We start from the raw sequence: 24,721 nt of genomic DNA on the forward strand, positions 1-24,721 counted from the left end.
CGAGCTCGCAGCTCGTTTATACTCTATGCTTGAACTGTGTTTGTTTGTGAGTATCTCTTTGTTTCTTGAATAAATTGAAACTTTGTTCATAAATACTACACTATGGGGCTCCCTTCCTCCTTATTTGCTTAAATCCCCTACATAACCTGCTGAGGTAACCATCCCCTCCCCTATACTGGGCATCGCTGAACAACCAATTTAAAGTGACCACACAGCGGAATAGGCAAGAGACGGGGACACAGTAACAAGACCTCGTGGGATAAAGACCACCAGGAACCCTGAGGATATATATGTTACATGCTGTTACCTTACAGCTGTAAGGTAAGGGGACACCCATATCCTGAGTACACAGGACCACGTGGGATATTTTTCACTACTATCACCACCGACCAGATCGCTATAGTTCATATAGCACTTAACACCAGTACTGCATGCATTTTTTACCTGATGCGATTTTGGATATAATCGCTATTGGTTGTCGCACATGTTGTATATGGACACAATTTTTACACACGTTATTGTGGAATGTATATGTCATATAGTTTCTGACCATTGAGCACTATTTCACTTGCATTATTGTTAGATAGTTTTTTTTTCACCTGTAACATTTATTTTTTATGCGTTTTTAATGCTGCATTTTTCAATTTTTTTCTGTGCCAATTTTGCATGAATTTATCTCACTTCACTGCAGTTATTACCTAGTATAGGGTGAAGAGACACCCATACGCATCCAACTCAATTTGTCTAACACTGGCACGTTATGCGATTTCTTTGCTAATCACAAGTAGCTATCTCCTTTTTTTCTTTTTGCACTAAACTGTTTTTTAGTTAATAATTGTGTATTTATACATTGTTGTTCACGGTGTAGTAGACATTGCAACACGTTTATTGTATCACTTAGCACCAGCACTTTTTATGCGATTGGATTAGTCGCAACAAATCGCAATATATTTTTTATCACAATTCTTATATATTGATTTTACCTATGGGATGCTGTAAGAACGGACCTATTTACTGCTTAGCATTGCTATTTTAGAGTCCTATGCTCACCCTAAAAAATCACATCAGAAATTATTTAGTTTTTTACCACTATATTTTTTTTTTTTTTTTTATATCACTTCAATATACATCCCAAACACTATTATGTGATAGTGGTGAGGTTTTCGCACGCTCCCTCATAGAACGTACATATTAAGCTCCCAATACATTTTTTGGTCTGGGTGGCCACACACCTAGCATTTAAACACCTGCATCTATAGTATCTACAGATTTTGTAGGCCAATATTTCCTGAGTTAGTACTGCGCACCACTACTCTCTTACCTTTCTTGATTCTTTGGGGTTCAGGTACCCCGTATTCAGTGTGTGCAGCGGCACTAAAAAACTATTCCCCTTCCTGATTAGGCGCAGGAATAACTCCTATACTTATCTCTATACCTAACTTGATCCATTCTTGCAGCCATCATGGATGTGTATTCATTTTTAGATAAAAGACAGGTTAATTTGGGAGATGTTTTTAATGCAACTACACCTAACAATAAAAATAGTGACCTTGAAAGCCTTATGAGGAAACTAGGGCACAATATGGAGAAGAAGGTCAGCTTATGGTGGGACATTACCACCTTTGAACAATATCTCAAGGATGGGATTGTCCCTAGACGCCTGAGATGGGATGTCATACCAAACGACGGACTGACAGATCAAGAATCAATCGATGATTGGTTCAAATTCTTCAATGGAAAAGGCTTAGAACTCTTAATGTTTCTACTAGATAGAAAGAAGAAAAAACAAAAAATAGTAGATGAGATTATTTTAGGAGTGAAGGAAGAATTGGAAGCATATAAGGACACAGCAGAATTTATAGCCCTAATGGCACAATTGAACAAAGATCTCACAAAAAAAGATAGAGAAGTCCAACAAAGGAAAAGCAAAAAATACAATCGAGACATGAACGATTTTAAAACCGATCGAGCGTTTAAATGGCAAAACCAAGTGGGACACTTAGACCCAATTTCAACCTACTCCACTCCAGAGAAATCAGTAAGAGTGCAGTCAGAACACATTAATATGCGAGGAAATCAAGAAAACCAAAACCAAACCAGGCCACACGACACATATGAACGAACTAGACCTGACACCATAAGGAATGAGGACAGACAAAGCAATGACTATCAATACACTCCCCGAAAAAATGATAGAGGATACACACCCTATAAAAATGAAAGGAGACCATACTATCAAGATAGGACACCTCGAAACGGTTGGAAAAAACCGTTCTGGAGGAATAACAGGAGAAACAACGGACCGAGGCCTTATCATGATAATAGAACTCACCATCAACAGAGAGATAACAGAGGACCTTACAACGACAATAGAGGGCGCCCCTATGACACACAAGCCCCAAGGGGGAGAAGCCCCTATAGGCAATATGAGAGAAGAGAAGGGGGGTATCAGAACCCTCCCTCTCAAACACCATATCGGGCATATGAAAGGAGCCCGATCCCAACCTATAACTACTATGCACCCCTGGAGCAGAGATGGGAAGATGACAGAGCGGATAGACACAGACAGTCCGACATGGAATATGAGAGGTCTTTTTTAGAGAGAGGCCGAGAGAACGACCCACTAAGGAGGAACGAAAATTTAAGGAATCAAAGAAGAACACCAGAAAGAGAGGATGCAGAGGGGGGAAGAGATCACAAAAGAAAAAGAGAGTGAAGGGCGAAGGGATTTTTAATTTGAGCGGACAACCACTCTCCCACGAAGAAATAGGGGTGCTTGATAAAGGTTTAAAATATGCACCTACAAAGAATCTGGATAAATTTCAAACCTATATCGGAATCCAGAAGTTCGTAAGAAAATTAAACATTAAGAAGTATTTGATCAGTAACCCTTGCAAACCTAAGACTACAAGATCCACAGATGAAATTATGCATAGTACTCTAAGAAATAAATCAATTTTTAATCCAGTAACTAAAGATAACAAATATATAGAAGTCTTTAAACGTATTGTTCTTGAAGAAGTGAAAGATTTAAAGATAAAGAAACGCGATGAACCGAAACATATCAAAAGCGGTATTCGGAAACTGACAAGAAGGAAAGACCTGGTCATACGACCAGCTGATAAAGGAGGGGGCATCGTAATATTGTCCAAAGACCAATACAATACAAGCATGAACTCCCTACTCGAAGATAAAGACACATACGTCCGACTGCTGAGCAACCCAGTCTTCAAATGCAGGAAAGCACTTGAACAAGTGGTACATCTGGGCCTAAAGAAGGATATACTTAATAAAAAGGAAGCCAAATATTTAATACCAGAGTCATGTAGAACACCAATCATTTACTCATTACCGAAGATCCATAAAAACAAGGAGAATCCACCTCCTAGACCAATAGTGAATGGCATAGACTCTCTGACATCTCGAATGGGGCAATACATCGATTATTACCTACAGCCAGCAGTACAAAAGACACGTGCATATCTGAGAGATACCAAACATATATTACAGATTTTGGACGAAATACCAACTGAAGAAGGACCTTGGTGGCTTGCTACGGCGGACGTAGCCTCCCTTTACACAATAATTCTGCACCATCAAGCCTGTGAGGCAACAAAATGGGGATTACGGAAATATACAGACCTCCCCTGCCCACAGAGAAAATTCCTTATAAAATGTCTCGATTTCTGTCTGAAAAACAGCTACTTTTGGTACAACAAAAATTATTACCATCAAAAAACTGGCGTAGCTATGGGAGCAAAGTTCGCCCCAAGCGTCGCAGGCCTGTTCATGTCACAATGGGAAGAAGAGGAAGTATTTACCAACCCTCCAAACGAATTGCACACATATCGAAGATACATTGATGACGTTATCATACTGTGGAAGGGCGAACAATCAAAATTGATTACCTTTCTAGAGAAATTGAATATGAATAACAGGAACATAAAACTATCATGGGAGATAAGTAATGAATCTATTACGTTCCTTGATCTAGAAATAATACAAAAGGACAAAAAACTGGTATCAAAAACACACTTTAAGAGTGTAGACCGTAATAGCTATCTCCCCTTGGAGAGCTGCCACCACAGGAATTGGCTATATAACATTCCGAAAGGCCAACTCATGCGCCTTAGACGCAATTGTACGCAAGATGAACAGTTCCTTGAACAAGTAAGAAACATGAAACAGAAATTTTTAGAAAAAGGCTATGAGAAAGAATTCATCAATGAGAAGATATCAGAAGTAGCAAACTTAAATCGTAAAGATCTTATAAAGAACAAATCACAGAACGAGACAATACAGGACAACATTCCGATCATTTTGGATTTCAACGTGCAGTTCAAACAAGTAGAAAAAATTATTAAACGTAATTGGGAGATACTGCGCTCAGATAGTGGTCTAAAAGATATTTTGCCCACTCGCCCAAAATTTGTATACAGGCGAGCCCCGACCATTAGGGACAAAATAGTGAAGAATGTCCCGGACCCACCAGGTAGGGGACTCACCTTTTTTACAGGGAAAGGATTCTTCCCCTGTAAACGTTGCTACGCATGTCTCAAAACAAAGCGTCCGAACGAGAAGAAAAAAGAGTTCACCTCAACTAGTACAGGAAACAGTTACGATATTAAAGAGTTCATTTGTTGTAACACCATTGGAGGAGTATACGCATTGGAATGCAGCTGCGGCCTCCAGTACATAGGCCGAACAAAGAGACCTCTGAAAGTACGCATTAAAGAACATGTAAAGAATATATTAAAGGGATTCGATAAGCACAGCGTATCTAGGCACTTTGCGCTATACCACAAGAAAGATCCATCCCAATTGACATTTTGGGGAATTGAGCCCTATGTTAAACATTGGAGAGGAGGGCACAAAGTGAGAACCCTCAGCCAAATTGAGTCCAAGTGGATATTTACACTAGACACATTCACACCAAAAGGACTCAACGTGGAGTTCGATCTAAACTGTTTCATCAGTGATTTTTAACCACCCCCTAAATCTGATCAATCGCTATACTTCAGGAAGATTTTATATTTGTTATCTATGTTTTACTTACAATTTTTAATTATGGTATAGATACCCGCCATAGAATTTTGACCTTAGGCGTCCCCCGTTTTTTAGTCATCCTCACTATATACCTTGACCACCCATATGTCGCACACTGAAATATGATCATATTATATGTATATACTAGTGCACATGGAGGTGGGTGTATACGCACATAGGCACTTTTAGTTATTTAGATTTTTTCCTCTGCATTGCTATATGTTGCAATCTTTAAAAATATGTTTGCTCTTACGTCATTTCCGGCAGCTATGGGAATTATTTCTCTCGCCGCCCCATTTCAGTAGAAGTTGATTTTATTTTTTTATTTTTTTATGCTCCAATTTTGCCAATCGGACGTACCATCGGTACCAAAACATTACCATTTACGGCCTAAAGAATTATCTTTTTATCCTAAACTCACTTGAGTTATCTATATTTTAAATAGAAAGTTATTTCTCTATATACTGTCATAGACTTATAAATAAAGATTTTTTTTTATAGATTTTTTACATATTTTTATATGCTTTTTCATATATATATTTTATTTTTTATTTTTTATTTTATATTTTTTTCTTTTTATATCCATTTTTTATCGATTATATATATATATACTTCGCCTATATACATATATACTATCCCTTCTATATTATTCATTTTTTGAGATATCGATATTTTTAATTCACTAATATAAACTGGTAAATTAAGCAGGGTCCATCTATAATTAGTTTTCTGCACATACTGCACATACTCTGCATCTCAGGCACACCCCCCTGTCTCTCCTTTTTCAGCTGTGAATTTTGTTTACTGAAGGGGCGGTGATATTTTCACAGCAACACGGGCGGGTCCTTATGGCAAGTTCCGTTGGATGTACTACCAAAAAAATGGCCACGTATACATTTCCGGCCAGTAGATACGTCTAAAACGATGTAACATCCAAAAAAATGGCCGCCCGCATACTTCCGGCGACCATGTAGACGACAAAATGGCCGCCGGGACACTTCCGGGTCTCCCCTAAAATGGCCGCCAATAAACCACCAATATAGTCTCTATTTAAGGTCACTTTCCTGAGCACTAGGCATCCCCTGATGAAGTCACGTGACCGTGACGAACACGCGTCGGGACGCTACCGGAAGTGACGCAATCGAGCTCGCAGCTCGTTTATACTCTATGCTTGAACTGTGTTTGTTTGTGAGTATCTCTTTGTTTCTTGAATAAATTGAAACTTTGTTCATAAATACTACACTATGGGGCTCCCTTCCTCCTTATTTGCTTAAATCCCCTACATAACCTGCTGAGGTAACCATCCCCTCCCCTATACTGGGCATCGCTGAACAACCAATTTAAAGTGACCACACAGCGGAATAGGCAAGAGACGGGGACACAGTAACAAGACCTCGTGGGATAAAGACCACCAGGAACCCTGAGGATATATATGTTACATGCTGTTACCTTACAGCTGTAAGGTAAGGGGACACCCATATCCTGAGTACACAGGACCACGTGGGATATTTTTCACTACTATCACCACCGACCAGATCGCTATAGTTCATATAGCACTTAACACCAGTACTGCATGCATTTTTTACCTGATGCGATTTTGGATATAATCGCTATTGGTTGTCGCACATGTTGTATATGGACACAATTTTTACACACGTTATTGTGGAATGTATATGTCATATAGTTTCTGACCATTGAGCACTATTTCACTTGCATTATTGTTAGATAGTTTTTTTTCACCTGTAACATTTATTTTTTATGCGTTTTTAATGCTGCATTTTTCAATTTTTTTCTGTGCCAATTTTGCATGAATTTATCTCACTTCACTGCAGTTATTACCTAGTATAGGGTGAAGAGACACCCATACGCATCCAACTCAATTTGTCTAACACTGGCACGTTATGCGATTTCTTTGCTAATCACAAGTAGCTATCTCCTTTTTTTCTTTTTGCACTAAACTGTTTTTTAGTTAATAATTGTGTATTTATACATTGTTGTTCACGGTGTAGTAGACATTGCAACACGTTTATTGTATCACTTAGCACCAGCACTTTTTATGCGATTGGATTAGTCGCAACAAATCGCAATATATTTTTTATCACAATTCTTATATATTGATTTTACCTATGGGATGCTGTAAGAACGGACCTATTTACTGCTTAGCATTGCTATTTTAGAGTCCTATGCTCACCCTAAAAAATCACATCAGAAATTATTTAGTTTTTTACCACTATATTTTTTTTTTTTTTTTATATCACTTCAATATACATCCCAAACACTATTATGTGATAGTGGTGAGGTTTTCGCACGCTCCCTCATAGAACGTACATATTAAGCTCCCAATACATTTTTTGGTCTGGGTGGCCACACACCTAGCATTTAAACACCTGCATCTATAGTATCTACAGATTTTGTAGGCCAATATTTCCTGAGTTAGTACTGCGCACCACTACTCTCTTACCTTTCTTGATTCTTTGGGGTTCAGGTACCCCGTATTCAGTGTGTGCAGCGGCACTAAAAAACTATTCCCCTTCCTGATTAGGCGCAGGAATAACTCCTATACTTATCTCTATACCTAACTTGATCCATTCTTGCAGCCATCATGGATGTGTATTCATTTTTAGATAAAAGACAGGTTAATTTGGGAGATGTTTTTAATGCAACTACACCTAACAATAAAAATAGTGACCTTGAAAGCCTTATGAGGAAACTAGGGCACAATATGGAGAAGAAGGTCAGCTTATGGTGGGACATTACCACCTTTGAACAATATCTCAAGGATGGGATTGTCCCTAGACGCCTGAGATGGGATGTCATACCAAACGACGGACTGACAGATCAAGAATCAATCGATGATTGGTTCAAATTCTTCAATGGAAAAGGCTTAGAACTCTTAATGTTTCTACTAGATAGAAAGAAGAAAAAACAAAAAATAGTAGATGAGATTATTTTAGGAGTGAAGGAAGAATTGGAAGCATATAAGGACACAGCAGAATTTATAGCCCTAATGGCACAATTGAACAAAGATCTCACAAAAAAAGATAGAGAAGTCCAACAAAGGAAAAGCAAAAAATACAATCGAGACATGAACGATTTTAAAACCGATCGAGCGTTTAAATGGCAAAACCAAGTGGGACACTTAGACCCAATTTCAACCTACTCCACTCCAGAGAAATCAGTAAGAGTGCAGTCAGAACACATTAATATGCGAGGAAATCAAGAAAACCAAAACCAAACCAGGCCACACGACACATATGAACGAACTAGACCTGACACCATAAGGAATGAGGACAGACAAAGCAATGACTATCAATACACTCCCCGAAAAAATGATAGAGGATACACACCCTATAAAAATGAAAGGAGACCATACTATCAAGATAGGACACCTCGAAACGGTTGGAAAAAACCGTTCTGGAGGAATAACAGGAGAAACAACGGACCGAGGCCTTATCATGATAATAGAACTCACCATCAACAGAGAGATAACAGAGGACCTTACAACGACAATAGAGGGCGCCCCTATGACACACAAGCCCCAAGGGGGAGAAGCCCCTATAGGCAATATGAGAGAAGAGAAGGGGGGTATCAGAACCCTCCCTCTCAAACACCATATCGGGCATATGAAAGGAGCCCGATCCCAACCTATAACTACTATGCACCCCTGGAGCAGAGATGGGAAGATGACAGAGCGGATAGACACAGACAGTCCGACATGGAATATGAGAGGTCTTTTTTAGAGAGAGGCCGAGAGAACGACCCACTAAGGAGGAACGAAAATTTAAGGAATCAAAGAAGAACACCAGAAAGAGAGGATGCAGAGGGGGGAAGAGATCACAAAAGAAAAAGAGAGTGAAGGGCGAAGGGATTTTTAATTTGAGCGGACAACCACTCTCCCACGAAGAAATAGGGGTGCTTGATAAAGGTTTAAAATATGCACCTACAAAGAATCTGGATAAATTTCAAACCTATATCGGAATCCAGAAGTTCGTAAGAAAATTAAACATTAAGAAGTATTTGATCAGTAACCCTTGCAAACCTAAGACTACAAGATCCACAGATGAAATTATGCATAGTACTCTAAGAAATAAATCAATTTTTAATCCAGTAACTAAAGATAACAAATATATAGAAGTCTTTAAACGTATTGTTCTTGAAGAAGTGAAAGATTTAAAGATAAAGAAACGCGATGAACCGAAACATATCAAAAGCGGTATTCGGAAACTGACAAGAAGGAAAGACCTGGTCATACGACCAGCTGATAAAGGAGGGGGCATCGTAATATTGTCCAAAGACCAATACAATACAAGCATGAACTCCCTACTCGAAGATAAAGACACATACGTCCGACTGCTGAGCAACCCAGTCTTCAAATGCAGGAAAGCACTTGAACAAGTGGTACATCTGGGCCTAAAGAAGGATATACTTAATAAAAAGGAAGCCAAATATTTAATACCAGAGTCATGTAGAACACCAATCATTTACTCATTACCGAAGATCCATAAAAACAAGGAGAATCCACCTCCTAGACCAATAGTGAATGGCATAGACTCTCTGACATCTCGAATGGGGCAATACATCGATTATTACCTACAGCCAGCAGTACAAAAGACACGTGCATATCTGAGAGATACCAAACATATATTACAGATTTTGGACGAAATACCAACTGAAGAAGGACCTTGGTGGCTTGCTACGGCGGACGTAGCCTCCCTTTACACAATAATTCTGCACCATCAAGCCTGTGAGGCAACAAAATGGGGATTACGGAAATATACAGACCTCCCCTGCCCACAGAGAAAATTCCTTATAAAATGTCTCGATTTCTGTCTGAAAAACAGCTACTTTTGGTACAACAAAAATTATTACCATCAAAAAACTGGCGTAGCTATGGGAGCAAAGTTCGCCCCAAGCGTCGCAGGCCTGTTCATGTCACAATGGGAAGAAGAGGAAGTATTTACCAACCCTCCAAACGAATTGCACACATATCGAAGATACATTGATGACGTTATCATACTGTGGAAGGGCGAACAATCAAAATTGATTACCTTTCTAGAGAAATTGAATATGAATAACAGGAACATAAAACTATCATGGGAGATAAGTAATGAATCTATTACGTTCCTTGATCTAGAAATAATACAAAAGGACAAAAAACTGGTATCAAAAACACACTTTAAGAGTGTAGACCGTAATAGCTATCTCCCCTTGGAGAGCTGCCACCACAGGAATTGGCTATATAACATTCCGAAAGGCCAACTCATGCGCCTTAGACGCAATTGTACGCAAGATGAACAGTTCCTTGAACAAGTAAGAAACATGAAACAGAAATTTTTAGAAAAAGGCTATGAGAAAGAATTCATCAATGAGAAGATATCAGAAGTAGCAAACTTAAATCGTAAAGATCTTATAAAGAACAAATCACAGAACGAGACAATACAGGACAACATTCCGATCATTTTGGATTTCAACGTGCAGTTCAAACAAGTAGAAAAAATTATTAAACGTAATTGGGAGATACTGCGCTCAGATAGTGGTCTAAAAGATATTTTGCCCACTCGCCCAAAATTTGTATACAGGCGAGCCCCGACCATTAGGGACAAAATAGTGAAGAATGTCCCGGACCCACCAGGTAGGGGACTCACCTTTTTTACAGGGAAAGGATTCTTCCCCTGTAAACGTTGCTACGCATGTCTCAAAACAAAGCGTCCGAACGAGAAGAAAAAAGAGTTCACCTCAACTAGTACAGGAAACAGTTACGATATTAAAGAGTTCATTTGTTGTAACACCATTGGAGGAGTATACGCATTGGAATGCAGCTGCGGCCTCCAGTACATAGGCCGAACAAAGAGACCTCTGAAAGTACGCATTAAAGAACATGTAAAGAATATATTAAAGGGATTCGATAAGCACAGCGTATCTAGGCACTTTGCGCTATACCACAAGAAAGATCCATCCCAATTGACATTTTGGGGAATTGAGCCCTATGTTAAACATTGGAGAGGAGGGCACAAAGTGAGAACCCTCAGCCAAATTGAGTCCAAGTGGATATTTACACTAGACACATTCACACCAAAAGGACTCAACGTGGAGTTCGATCTAAACTGTTTCATCAGTGATTTTTAACCACCCCCTAAATCTGATCAATCGCTATACTTCAGGAAGATTTTATATTTGTTATCTATGTTTTACTTACAATTTTTAATTATGGTATAGATACCCGCCATAGAATTTTGACCTTAGGCGTCCCCCGTTTTTTAGTCATCCTCACTATATACCTTGACCACCCATATGTCGCACACTGAAATATGATCATATTATATGTATATACTAGTGCACATGGAGGTGGGTGTATACGCACATAGGCACTTTTAGTTATTTAGATTTTTTCCTCTGCATTGCTATATGTTGCAATCTTTAAAAATATGTTTGCTCTTACGTCATTTCCGGCAGCTATGGGAATTATTTCTCTCGCCGCCCCATTTCAGTAGAAGTTGATTTTATTTTTTTATTTTTTTATGCTCCAATTTTGCCAATCGGACGTACCATCGGTACCAAAACATTACCATTTACGGCCTAAAGAATTATCTTTTTATCCTAAACTCACTTGAGTTATCTATATTTTAAATAGAAAGTTATTTCTCTATATACTGTCATAGACTTATAAATAAAGATTTTTTTTTATAGATTTTTTACATATTTTTATATGCTTTTTCATATATATATTTTATTTTTTATTTTTTATTTTATATTTTTTTCTTTTTATATCCATTTTTTATCGATTATATATATATATACTTCGCCTATATACATATATACTATCCCTTCTATATTATTCATTTTTTGAGATATCGATATTTTTAATTCACTAATATAAACTGGTAAATTAAGCAGGGTCCATCTATAATTAGTTTTCTGCACATACTGCACATACTCTGCATCTCAGGCACACCCCCCTGTCTCTCCTTTTTCAGCTGTGAATTTTGTTTACTGAAGGGGCGGTGATATTTTCACAGCAACACGGGCGGGTCCTTATGGCAAGTTCCGTTGGATGTACTACCAAAAAAATGGCCACGTATACATTTCCGGCCAGTAGATACGTCTAAAACGATGTAACATCCAAAAAAATGGCCGCCCGCATACTTCCGGCGACCATGTAGACGACAAAATGGCCGCCGGGACACTTCCGGGTCTCCCCTAAAATGGCCGCCAATAAACCACCAATATAGTCTCTATTTAAGGTCACTTTCCTGAGCACTAGGCATCCCCTGATGAAGTCACGTGACCGTGACGAACACGCGTCGGGACGCTACCGGAAGTGACGCAATCGAGCTCGCAGCTCGTTTATACTCTATGCTTGAACTGTGTTTGTTTGTGAGTATCTCTTTGTTTCTTGAATAAATTGAAACTTTGTTCATAAATACTACACTATGGGGCTCCCTTCCTCCTTATTTGCTTAAATCCCCTACATAACCTGCTGAGGTAACCATCCCCTCCCCTATACTGGGCATCGCTGAACAACCAATTTAAAGTGACCACACAGCGGAATAGGCAAGAGACGGGGACACAGTAACAAGACCTCGTGGGATAAAGACCACCAGGAACCCTGAGGATATATATGTTACATGCTGTTACCTTACAGCTGTAAGGTAAGGGGACACCCATATCCTGAGTACACAGGACCACGTGGGATATTTTTCACTACTATCACCACCGACCAGATCGCTATAGTTCATATAGCACTTAACACCAGTACTGCATGCATTTTTTACCTGATGCGATTTTGGATATAATCGCTATTGGTTGTCGCACATGTTGTATATGGACACAATTTTTACACACGTTATTGTGGAATGTATATGTCATATAGTTTCTGACCATTGAGCACTATTTCACTTGCATTATTGTTAGATAGTTTTTTTTCACCTGTAACATTTATTTTTTATGCGTTTTTAATGCTGCATTTTTCAATTTTTTTCTGTGCCAATTTTGCATGAATTTATCTCACTTCACTGCAGTTATTACCTAGTATAGGGTGAAGAGACACCCATACGCATCCAACTCAATTTGTCTAACACTGGCACGTTATGCGATTTCTTTGCTAATCACAAGTAGCTATCTCCTTTTTTTCTTTTTGCACTAAACTGTTTTTTAGTTAATAATTGTGTATTTATACATTGTTGTTCACGGTGTAGTAGACATTGCAACACGTTTATTGTATCACTTAGCACCAGCACTTTTTATGCGATTGGATTAGTCGCAACAAATCGCAATATATTTTTTATCACAATTCTTATATATTGATTTTACCTATGGGATGCTGTAAGAACGGACCTATTTACTGCTTAGCATTGCTATTTTAGAGTCCTATGCTCACCCTAAAAAATCACATCAGAAATTATTTAGTTTTTTACCACTATATTTTTTTTTTTTTTTTTTTTTTATATCACTTCAATATACATCCCAAACACTATTATGTGATAGTGGTGAGGTTTTCGCACGCTCCCTCATAGAACGTACATATTAAGCTCCCAATACATTTTTTGGTCTGGGTGGCCACACACCTAGCATTTAAACACCTGCATCTATAGTATCTACAGATTTTGTAGGCCAATATTTCCTGAGTTAGTACTGCGCACCACTACTCTCTTACCTTTCTTGATTCTTTGGGGTTCAGGTACCCCGTATTCAGTGTGTGCAGCGGCACTAAAAAACTATTCCCCTTCCTGATTAGGCGCAGGAATAACTCCTATACTGATCATTTAATATAATGTCACTTTGGGCTCTTTGACCATTGGTGTGCTGTTCTTGCTGCTTCCTGTATAGTCAGCGTTTTATTGCTTTCTGTGTTCCGGTGATGAGATTCACCCTTGGTATTTTTTTTTACTGGTGACCATTGCCACTGGGATTGAAAGCAATGTTAAATCCAACATTTTATGCCGCGTACACACGATCGGAATTCTCATCGGAAAAAGCTCTGACGTTATCGACGTTGTCCCTTCCACGCTGTGCAACCACATCGCTGCGCTTCAATCGCTCTACTGCAGGGTAGTCTTTCTGGTCACGATTGCAGACTGACAGCGGTGAGAGCCGGTGGTGTGGAGGACGGTCTATGTGGATAGCCTTACCCCGGATGCCTGCATACTGAGATGTGCCACTTTTCATCATGAACCATGTGAGTTGCTAAATGTTGTACCTTCATTAAATGTAACCATATTGCTACACTTAGAGGCGCCTCTCTTCTCTTTTATACTCTGTAGGGCCTGCTGGGTTTTGCTTCTAATCCCCTTGTGGAGGGGAGGCCAGTGTTAATTTTGTCAACTAAAACAACTAAAACCATTTCAGTCGACTAAATGAAAACTATTTTAGTCGACTAAAATATGACTAAAACAACTGAGATGACTAAAATGGAGAATAACACTAAAGTGGCATTTTAGTTAAAAGACTAAAACAAAATTGAAATTTGACTTCAAAATTAACAGTGGTCTGCAGTGCGTGTTCATACCTCAGTACCATAGATAATAACATATGAGATTTTCCACTCCAGCAGTATATAATGAGTTTGGAAATTGTAGGGAAATGTTAATAATGCATTACAATTTAATTACACCCATTAGATTTTAGATCACTAAAATGAATTTTAGTTGACTAAAATGTACTGGAGATTTAGCCGACTAAATACGACTAAGGCTGGATTCACACCTATGGCATTTTTTGTGCTTTTTGCATTTTGCAGATTTGCCCTACAGTCTATTTAACATGGTTTCTTATGGAACACGTTCTGTAGGGCAAATCTGCAAAATGCAAAAAGCACAAAAAATGCCATAGGTGTGAATCCAACCTAAAACTAAAACAATTGCGGAAGACTAAAATAGGACTAAAACTAAAATGCCATTTTAGTCCTGAGACTAAATCGAAATTTGCTGCCAACATTAACCATGGTGGAGGCTTTTATTTGTGGATGGACATTTTATGGGTACACAACCCATCACATTGCTATAATCTTTTTATATAGACTATAAACTGAAGGACCTATGAATAAAATGGTTGTGGAACGAAACATTTGAGTTGCCATTATTTCTTATGGGGAAATTACAGTAAAACCTTGGTTTGAGAGTAACTTGGTTTGAGAGCGTTTTGCAAGACAAGCTAAATTTTTTAAATAAAATTTGTCTTGATATACAAGTAGCCTCATGTCAAAACTGGGTATAAAAGAGAAGAAGGGCCCCTCTAAGTGTAGCAATATTGTTACATTTAATGAGTTTACAACATTTAGCAAGATATTGCTACACTTAGCCCTTGTACACACGGTCGGAGATCCCAACGGAATGTGTCCGATCGGACCGTTTTGTCGGATATTCCGATTATGTGTGGTCTACATCGGACTGTTTCCATCGGAGTATCCGACAGACCAAGTTTTCCAACTTGTTGGTAACATTTTCCGACAAAAGGCTCCAATCGGACATACTCCGATCATGTGTAGAGAATTCCGATCGGACAAAGGGCCACACATGCTCAGATCAAATTCCTACACCAAAGTTATTGGCTACTAGCGTGAACGTAGTCCCGTCGTAACGAAATAACGTCATCACGTCGGATTTTCCGACAACTTTGTCCGACCGTGTGTATGCAACAGTTTCGGATAAAATCCGACGGATTTGGTTGTCGGAATCTCCGACCGTGTGTACAAGGCCTTAGAGGCGCCTCTCTTCTCTTTTATACTCTGGAGCTCCTGCTGGATTTTGCTTCTAATCCCCTAGTGGAGGCTTCCATTTGTGGATGGACATTTTATGGTTAGACAACCCATCACATTGCTATAATCTTTTTTATATGGACTATATATGGTTGTGGAACGAATCATTTGAGTTTCCATTATTTCATATGGGGAAATTCACTTTGATATACAAGTGCTTTGGATTACAAGCATGTTTCTGGAACGAATTATCCTCACAATGCAAGATTTTACTATAAGTTACTGTTTTGACCTGCGGACTGGCCTATACAGGAAAAAATAAATAATTTTTTTTAAAATACAGTGTAATATGTTAAGAAAACGAATGTCAATATGCTTTGATGAGTATCAATGCACAAATGCGTTTTTTTTTTATGGGTTGTAGGGTGAACGAGCCCTTAAACAATAAGACGAAGAGTAATGTGTCAACCAATCAGAAATGATCTGTGATAGATCAGACTGCAGTAAACTGGATTGTTGTTAGTTGCTCTGGGTTGCACATCAACTTTTGGACTTTTTTTGAAGATTTTTTTTAAAATAAAACAATATATGAATGTGTGTTAGGGACCTTAGATTGTAAGCTCCTTGAGGGCAGGGACCGATGTGAATGTACGATGTATATGTAAAGAGCTGCGTAAATTGACAGCGCTATATAAGTACCTTAAATAATAATAACGAAGAAATAAAAAAAATAAAAAGAAATGTGCAATATCATTTTCATCCTCCTCCCGGTTTTAGAGGATCGGTCTACTGTAGCTAATGAAATGTGACTGACCTGAGAAGATTCCATGGTAGCAAATGCCAGCGCTCAGCGCGATGTTGATCTGTCGATCTTCAGCTCGTCGACTAACAGAGAAGCACCTTCAATTCAACTGTTATGAAAGTCACACACTCAGGCAGAACGTCAGTTGCAAAACAGGCCACAGACTTCCTCTGTCTCTACAAAGAAAGTTTCTAGCTCTTACGGAGAAGTCAAGTTCCTGTTTAATGAAACATTTGGCAGTTCTGTTCTGCAAAACATTTCTTCAGCAGAACCTTGAAAATTCGGTTAACCTTGTCAACCAGATCTGTAGGCTTTTGTATCAGTCCGGCAAGTTTCCAATGAAAGTACGTAGCTAATAATGATAATTAAAAAAAAAAAAAAAAAAAACTTAAATGAACCTACAAAACGTGAACACTACTTCTTTTTCCATATGCTACCCAACAGTGAGCACCATATGCAAATTTTGGCAAGGTGGATCTTAGGCATTCTATGTTGCGATGCAAGTACACCTCTGATGGTTGGTGATGGATACGCATTGCACTGTGGGCTTGCTGGATGGAGTGAAGTTCCAGAGCTCTTACTTGGCTGCAAGTCAGAAATTGCATATGGTGAGCACTACTTCTTTTTTTTCATTCGCAGCCAAACAGTGAGTGCCATATGCAAATTTTGGAAAAAGGCAGATCTCTGGCATTCTGTGTTGCAATGCATGGAAACCTCTATTGGTTGCTGAAGGATATGCATTGCTTTTGTGTCATGCTGGATAGGGTGTAGTCCCAGAGCTCTGATTTGAAATGAATAGGGTGAACACTACTTCTTTTTCCATTTGCGACTCAGCAGTGAGCGCCATATGCAAATTTTGGAAAAGGCAGATCTCTGGCAAATTTTGGCTAGATGGATCTTGGGCATCCTATGTTGCAAAGCATACACACCCCTACTGGTTGCTGAAGGTTTTGCATTGCGTTATAACTTGCTGGATGGGGTGAAGTCCCAGAGCTTTGACCTGGCTGCAAGTCAAAATTTGCGCATGATAAACACTACTTCTTTATTCCATTAGTTAGAAGAATAGAGGTATGGGAGCCTAGTCCCTCAAACCAGGCTCACCAGAAACAAGGGAGCAAAATGAACTATCGGGGTACAGCATAGAAAAATGTACAAATAATATGTATAGAAAGAGATAAAAACTTACAAAAAGTGTATTAATGCAAAATACATAACATACATAACAACAATAAAATGTAAAAACACATGTGACTTGGTCATACATAGTACTTCAACTAGTTTCCAATAGCCCAAGGAAAACTCCAAGCTTAAGCCCCGTACACACGAGCGGACTTTTCAACATCCAAAGTCCGACGGACTGAGTCCGTCAGACTATTCGATCGTGTGTGGGCTGCAACGGACTTTTGACTCGCCAAAGTCCGAAGGACTTTAGAATATGGAACATGCTTCAAATTTTTCCGAAGGAACTCCGCCGGACCCGGTCCCTTCGAAAAATTCGCTCGTGTGAATGCTATTCCGACGGACTAAAACCGACGCTAGGGCAGCTATTGGCTACTGGCTATGAACTTCCTTATTCGAATCCAGTCGTACGTCATCACGTTCGAATCCGTCGGAGTTTAGTGTGATTGTGTGTGGCCAAGTCCGCTCAGCCGAAAAGTCCGTCAGAACTCTGTCGGAACTCCGGCAGAACTCCGACGGAACTCCTTCGGAAGTCTGTCGGACATAACTCCTCTCGTGTGTACGGGGCTTTACTTACCAACCAGCCCGCGGACAACCAAATTAACCTGTCTCACAGTATGCGTTAAAAACAGGCGTTTAGTTTGCACACATTTGCAAATACATGCGTAAGCTGCAGAGCTCCGCCATGGCACCCTGGTATCTGTAGTCCTATCACTAGCTTATGAGTGACTCCACAATGGAAGCACATGCATTCTGATGGAGGGCAGATGGACTGAAGGGATCTCACCCCTTCTTAAAAGTACAGGGGTACACAGAGTACCCAGCACATTGCACAATGGCTGAAAAACCAATATAGCAGTAATAAAAAAAGGAAGCCACTTCTCTCACCTGTAACTGGTCATTGCAGCAAGCAGCATTGTCTAACAGTATGCATTATTATTATTATACATGATTTATATAGCGCCAACAGTTTACGCAGTGCTTTACAACATCAGGGAAGACAGTACAATTACAATACAATTCAATACAGGAGGGATCAGAGAGCCCTGATCATTAGAGTTTACAATCTAGAAGGGAGGGTCAAGTGGAAAAAAGGGTAGTAGCTGTGGGGGATGATCAGATGGAGAAAATGAAAATACAGTTGTTAGGGGTGGGTAGGGTAGGCTTCCCTGAAGAGGAGGGTTTTCAGGAATCGTCTAAAAGCGAATAGAGTAGTAGATAGATGGACAGATTGGGGTAAGGAGTTCCATAGGCTCGGAGAGGCTCTGGAAAAGTCCTGGAGACAAGCATGGGAGAAGGTGATGAGAGAGCTAAAGAGCAGGAGGTCTTGAGAAGAACGAATAGAACGATTAGGCCAGTGATGTAGCTGGGGGCAGAGTTGTGGATTGCTTTGTACGTAGTTGTTAGTATTTTGAATTTAATTTTTTTGGGCGATCGGAAGCCAATGGAGGGATTGATAGAGAGAAGTAGCAGCATTCATGATGGACTGAAGGGGGGATAGAGTATGTAGAGGTAAGCCAATGAGGAGGGAGTTGCAGTAATCGAGGCAAGAGATGACCAGTGAGTGAATTTAGAGCTTTGTTGTGTCATTGGTTAGAAAGGGCATATTTTGGAGATATTCCAGGGGTTGAGGCAGCAAGATTTGGACAGTGATTGGACGTGGGGGCTTAAAGGAGAGTTCAGACTACAGGACTACTCCTAGTACCTTGGCATGCGGGGATGGGCTGATAGTTGTGCCATCAATTAGGCACGTGGGGGAGGAAAAATTATTAAAAACAGGGGTTTGGTTTGTATACATTTGCAAATACATGCGTAAGCTATAGAGCCCTGCCAAGGCACCCTGGTATCTGTAGTCCTATCACTAGCTTATGAGTGACTCCATTAGCAACCAAAAGTCAGCGCCATATGCAAATTTTGGCAAGGTGGATATCTGGCATCCTATCCTATGCTGTAATACAATTGCACCTCTGATGGTTGATGAAGGATATGCATTGCATTGTGGCTTGCTGGATGAAGTGAAGTTCCAAAGCTCTTACTTGGCGGCAAGTCTTACTTCTTTTTTCATTCACAGCCCAACAGTGAGTGCCATATGAACATTTTGGCAAGGTGGATCTCCAGAATCCTATGGTGCAATGATTGTACACCTCTGTGTGTGAAGAATACGCTAATCTTGGCAAGGTGGATATCTGGCATCCTATCCTGTGCTGCAATGCAGATGCCCCTCTGATGGTTGCTGAAGGATACGCATTGCATTGCGTCATGCTGGATGGAGTGAAGTCCCAGAGTCCTGACTTGGCTGCAAGGCAAAAATTGCGTAGGGTAAAAAAACACTACTTTTTCCATTCGCTACCCAACAGTAAATGCCATATATGCATATTTTGGCAAGATGTATCTCAGGCATCCTATGTTGCCATGCATGTACACAAGGTTTTGCATTGCTTGCTAGAAGGGGTAAAGTCTGAGAGCCCTGAGCTTCAGATCTGCATATGGTGCTTACCTGGGTGCAGGGGAATCTGCAGTGTCAAGGAGCAAAAAGCCAGTGTAGCAGCAAGTTTTACAGAGTGATAAAATATCGAGGCCAGAGGGACAGGATAACAGTGAGACGATTATTATTTTTAAAAACAAAAAAAAAAATCTGCGCTAATAAACACAAAAACCTACCCACAATGTGTGAAAATGTGTGTTATAAATCACAACTCCACATTAAATAAAATGTAAACGGAACGCTGCCAACATAAATACCCCCATACAAATATTAATAATTATTATTATTATACAGGATTTATAGAGCGCCAACAGTTTATGCAGCACTTTACAACATTAGGGTAGACATTACGATACAATACAATTCAAGACAGGAGGAATCAGAGTGCCCTGCTCGTTAGAGCTATAATGTAAAACCGTACATGTAAAGCGCTAATTATTATTTTTAGAAGGAGGTTAGCAGTGGCAGCCCTTGTGTTTCCATAGGACAGATACACAAAGCATGCCCAGATTTCAATATACCCGCTCTAGTTTGGCGCCCCCTCCATATGGCCCTTTAATACTTGTAGAAACAGCTCCCAATGCTTTAAAGGGAAACTATCATTTTTTTTTCCATGTTTTTTTTTTTTTTTTATTGAAGATATTTCAGAGAAAAACAGACTGAATACAGAACTCAAAATCAGGATTACAATTAAAACAACAGTCATGTTCGTGTTTATTCTTTGCAATTTTATCCCATACAGTATACTGTACATTGGAGGTCCTCACTGGGGAAGGAAAGATTTATTACGTTTTGTAAATATTTTTTACAATATTGAGTGATGTGATTGGAATGTGTACCTTATTTATCGGAGAGATTATGATTTAATGTGAGGTGATTGATAAATGGAAATATAACAACATATGTTGAGGATGGGGCTTGGGGGGGTTATAATGAAGGCTGGAGCAGATGTTTGCTAAAATTGGAGAGAAGGAATGAGAGAGAGAAGGGGAATCCAGCAAGCAAAGGGGGGTGGAAGGCGATGGTAAGGAGGGAAAGAGATGCGGTGGATAGGTAGGGGGAGTGAAAGATGGACGAAAGATGAAAGGGAGAAGCATAGGGGGATGGAGAGGAGAAACGTAATTAGTGGGAGGAAAAAGTAGGAGAGGGCACCAAACTGGTGGCCTAGCAGACTCACCTTCCCTGGAAACGTTGTCTCTCCACCAGGAGCAACATTTTGTAGTCTATCGGCAAAATGGGGTAAACGTAGGCTAGTTGGTAGATGGTGGATGGTAAAGTATGTTTGAATTTGAAGTATGTTTGAATTTGTGAGAGTTCTAGATATGGTTGTACTTGGTGGATTCTGTCTTGGCCAACATGAATGAGTTCTTCCACAGCATGTATCTGTTCAATTCTAGAAAACCATTCTTGAGTGTTGGGGATATTGTCATCATCTACAGTTTATGAATGTACATTTGGGCTGGATTGAATAAATGTACTGTGAGTGATTTGGCATATTGGGTTGGGTTAGGACATGGGTAATATAAAATAATTTGGACTGCTGTAAGCTGCAATGGTATAGTGATATTGGTCATAGTTTGGTGCATATCTGAGGCTGGGTTCACATCTAAGCCGCATGCTGCAGGGGTCCGGTGTTTCCCTGTTCTCTGTTTCAGGGATGCATCAGCACCAAATTTTTGCCTGAATTTGGCCCCTAAACTGAGCCAAAGGCGCACGGGACCTCTGTGCAATCCGCTCCACAACCAGCCCAGAGATCTGTGAATCGGCTCCATAGAGAGCTGGTCACAATCTCCTGTCATTCAAATTGGATGCGGGGAAAACCCGCATCCAATTTGCACTAGTGTGAACCTAGCCTGAAAGAGAAGGTCATTACCAGTAAATAGAAAAGTATCAACCAACGTCTTGTTCACATCAGACGCTTGAGTTGGGATATGATTTCAATGTACAAATACTGTACTGTTGACCCCACAATAGGGATAAAACTTTTCCACGAAAGGGAATTTTTTAAAAGACATTCACTAAAATTAGAAGAAAAGCGGTTTAACCTTAAACTGCGTAGAGGGTTCTTTACTGTAAGAGCAGTAAGGCTGTGGAATTCTCTTCTGCAAGCAGTGGTTTCAGCGGGGAGCATTGATAATTTAAAAAAACGATTAGATAGGCACCTAAACGACCACAACATACAGGGATGTTCAATGTTATATTGACATGGGCGCACACATAGGTTGGACTTGATGGACTCACCAACTATGTAACTAACTATGTAACATTGCCAACATTTGTTAGTGTTAGTAGGTGATATTTTATGGAGGAGAAATGAAGTGCAATATCATCTGGCATGAATTTAATATCTGTTTTCTTGGTTTAAGGCATTCACAGAGCACTTTTGGGTCATTGTATTTATTCGTTACCAATCGTTCACTGTATGAGAAAGGCCGATATTTTTTTCTCAAGCTTTTTAAGCTGCATCGATGTTTGAATGTGACATTAGGGAATAGAAATTGAAGATGAGATGTTTTTGTGGTGTGTTACTATGGCAAGGTTTCTCATAGAGGATGAATGTTCTGCTAAAAGCGCCAAGGTGAATGGGTAAAGTGAGAAAATGCCTAGTTTGTAAGTACAGCCAGCAGGGTTTTTTGGCTTGTTCCAGTATATCATTTAGTTACGCAATTCTCGAATTTCATCTTTGAAGAAAAATGTCCCAGCTCTGGACCTCCTCTGATTGAACCAAAAATGAAAAAAAAAAGGTTTTAGGCTTAGAATAAAGGAGTTGTCTCTTTTAGGAGTCATTGGGCCCATGGTGTTGAAATGGCAAATTTCCTACAAACTATAGACACATGTTAGGAAGATAGGGCTGGTCAGTGGGTGGAGTAAAATATCTGGAGCCAGGTGTGTGTTGGGCAGCCATAGAAGTCAATACATTTTGTGTGCATATATTTGTGTATAATATATATTTATGGTTGTGGCCCTAAGACCGAGACAGATGTGGATCACATAAACACGCAACAAGACTTTCAACATAAATAGACCTAAGGTGTGGCTTTTGGTCATCTTGTAGGTAAGCCAAGAAAAGGGGCCATACCCAAGATAATTCATGAATAATTATGGAGGAAAGTGTGCTGAGAAATGTTGTAAAAAAAGGGAATGGGAGGGTATCGTGCACTGGAACCGTCAGAGAGCAAGGGCGAGCGGCAAACTTGAATAGCCACCTGGCTCCTCCCATAAATTCAGGCCACCATACTGGCCTTCTAATTTATGGTTGTTGCCCTAAGACCGAGACAGATGTGGATCACATAAATACGTGACAAGACTTACAACATAAATGGACATGAGGTGTGGCTTTTGGTTGTCTGGTAGGTAAGCCAAGAAAAGGGGCCAAAAATAAGCAGTTAGGGGATATACCTTTATTGGTTCTAAGCTCATTGAGCAAGCTTGGAGAAGGCTAGGTCCATCTCCACTTGAGGGTTCGGAATATATTTGGTGAAGCAGGCGGACTTCCATCTGCCTAGCTTCTCGATCACATGGTCTGGTGCTCTGTGCTGAGATGGGGCTGAGGTTGCGCTGATCCAGAAGGAATGTCCAGAATACCGCCCAGGGTCTAGGCCTAAGTTGAGCAGTAGGACCCTAACATGTTTGATAAACTGACTGCCAGTCAGGGGGTTTACCGGAAAAGGCAGTAACGGGCTGGAGACTGGCTGACTGGGTAGGTGAGAGAGCAGAAGGTCAAGGATGGTTACTGAGCACCAGGCGTTGCTGGTCCTAAAGAAGTTGATATCTACTCCGGGTCTGGTTTGTTGCCTCTTGGAGACCGTAAGGTGAAGGACATAATGGTTTGGGAAGCGAGTCAGCAGGTGTCTGTATAGTACCTAAATACTGGTACTACCAGAGGTGAACTCACTAGGTTGTAGCAAGCCGTAGAAAGCCAGGTAGATGGCCACCTGGATGACCAGGCTGGGAAAGAGCCCAAAAGGGGAATGTGTGAGGATATGAATTCCGCACAGCAGGGCTTTCACTGTATGGGCTGTGAACAGAGATGGCTGTCCGGAATTCTGTAAAGACAGGAAATGCTGAATACTGGCTGGGTACAGCCTGATAGTGTTATGAGCGAGAGCCAGCTGTGCATGGCAATAGGATATGAAGGCAGGACATGAGTGACGTTGTCTGCTGTGGTTCTGGGACAAGCAGCTAGGAACCTGCAGTAGGTGTTCCAGCCGTGCGGTAAGCCTTAAGTGTGTTGCTAGACAGCGAGTGGTTGATGAGCCGGGTTGTGGCTTCAATCCATTGTTAGTTGAGACCAAAGTGGAATAGGAGTGGATGATAGGTCGGCTCCGGATACCTGCTGAAAGTATGAGACAAAATTGAAGCGATGCTGCGGCATTGCACTTGCCAAGGATATGCTCACAGTAAATATTAAATTGCTGATGTAATGATAATTGCCTGCGCAGGAAGGACATGATGAGGAGCGACTTGGATCTTCCCTTATTAATGATGTCGGCTGTAGGCTAGTTGTCTGTGGTGA

The 24,721-nt window shown here is 40.1% G+C and overlaps 2 protein-coding genes across 2 annotated transcripts in view; one reads left to right on the forward strand and one right to left on the reverse strand.

Moving 5' to 3' along the window:
* Positions 1-16,715, reverse strand: part of SLA (Src like adaptor) — an 89,898-nt gene extending 73,183 nt beyond the window's left edge. The window contains exon 1 of the mRNA XM_077493368.1: positions 16,554-16,715. The gene's annotated coding sequence lies outside the window, so the exon portion shown is untranslated. The remainder of the gene's footprint in view (positions 1-16,553) is intronic.
* TG (thyroglobulin) overlaps positions 1-24,721 on the forward strand; it is a 483,762-nt gene that overhangs the window by 333,803 nt on the left and 125,238 nt on the right. The gene's annotated exons all lie outside the window — the stretch shown is intronic.

Source organism: Lithobates pipiens, unplaced genomic scaffold, assembly GCF_037356315.1.
Source record: "Lithobates pipiens isolate NorthernLeopardFrog02 unplaced genomic scaffold, aLitPip1_a1.2 Scaffold_19, whole genome shotgun sequence".
Classification (NCBI taxonomy): Eukaryota; Metazoa; Chordata; class Amphibia; order Anura; family Ranidae; genus Lithobates; species Lithobates pipiens.